Genomic DNA, 1427 nt, shown 5'->3' on the forward strand with positions numbered 1-1427 from the left:
CAAGAACTCAAAAGTGGGATTAGGCTGGATAGCTCTTAGTTGGCCGGCGCCGACAAGATGGGCCGAAATGGCCTCCTTCCGTGCTGTAAATGTCCCATGATTCTATGTGTTTACACTGTAGATTTTCGCAACCGAACTCCAGCGAGCAAATTCAGATCAATTTCAAAAGCGCAAATTCTCTTTATATGTTGTAATATTAAATAAACGTATCTACAAGATAAAAAAAACGATCTAATTTATTTTACAAATTATTCTAGCTGTGGTACAGAACATTTAAATAAAATCCTTTTCGGAGTGGTGAACAATGCTACCAAGTGACACGTAGACAAACACACAAAGAGGAACGCTATCACTATCAGTCTACTCCATTCACACAGAAGCGGACCAAGTGCTGGCGGCCGAGCCGCTGGGTTGAATGGAACCTGGAGGGGGCAGCATTCCATTCACGATGTGTCAGCCTTCGAGGAAGGTGCGTCACAATGGGTCTGTAGAACGCACTGTAATTAAATTCTGAATTTGTAACAAAGTGATTTCTGGGAGGGTTGGCTGTTATAGAAGTTAGACAGCCTTTTGTGTAATAATCGAACAGACCACACATTCCTTTGTTGAAGTATATGGATTTACAACGTACGATGCGTGAATGGGGGTATAGCTCAGTGGTAGAGCATTTGACTGCAGATCAAGAGGTCCCCGGTTCAAATCCGGGTGCCCCCTCTTTTTTGACATTGTTACATAATTTTTTTGTTGGTTTGTGATTCGTTATTTAACATATTGTGCCTCTAAAACTAAAGAAATCAGACTGTATAATATTAAAATAAGATCTAGTTATGTTACGTATTGTAGATCCAAAGTACTTAAATATTTTTTCTATTTATGCACATCTGGAACATAAAACTCAAAATATACAAATCAAACTCAGTAAATAAGAATCTGATACACATTTTTTGCGTGAATATTTATATATAGATTTATGTTTCTAATGCATTGATAGGGCAAATGGAATTTTTGACACATGTACTATCCACTTGCTCACACAGCTTCAATGCAATCCCCTGGAATCGGAACATTTAAAAAAAATGAGGGACCAATCCTGCCATGTGTATGGAAATTCCCCGTCTGCCCTGCTGCTTCTGGTGCCCCTGCTCAGATTTGTTGTACATTCGTCACCAAAATTCACCTCCTTTAAAAGCATTTCCCACTTCCCCCGAGTACACAAATATTTAGCAATCCTAAACGGAATCCTCATTTATTTATTTTTAGAAAGTCCCACGATAAATTTCAATACTTGGATGAGTCTCTTTTCCTGCCCCAGGTGGAAGACCAGAGATCTGTATGCGAGCTGTCACTATGATGTCTCCCATGTTGACTAAGCCCATCATCATTAGCAGTTCCCAACGGACAAATCCAGCAAGGACAAATGGGTAGCC

General features: G+C 39.8%; 1 non-coding gene across 1 annotated transcript; it reads left to right on the forward strand.

The window, feature by feature from the left end:
• Positions 1-642: 642 nt before the first annotated feature.
• Positions 643-714, forward strand: trnac-gca (transfer RNA cysteine (anticodon GCA)). The gene has a single exon. It is a non-coding gene; the product is annotated as a tRNA-Cys (tRNA).
• The last annotated feature ends 713 nt before the right edge of the window (positions 715-1427 follow it).

Source organism: Pristiophorus japonicus, chromosome 10, assembly GCF_044704955.1.
Source record: "Pristiophorus japonicus isolate sPriJap1 chromosome 10, sPriJap1.hap1, whole genome shotgun sequence".
In the NCBI taxonomy this organism is placed as follows: domain Eukaryota; kingdom Metazoa; phylum Chordata; class Chondrichthyes; family Pristiophoridae; genus Pristiophorus; species Pristiophorus japonicus.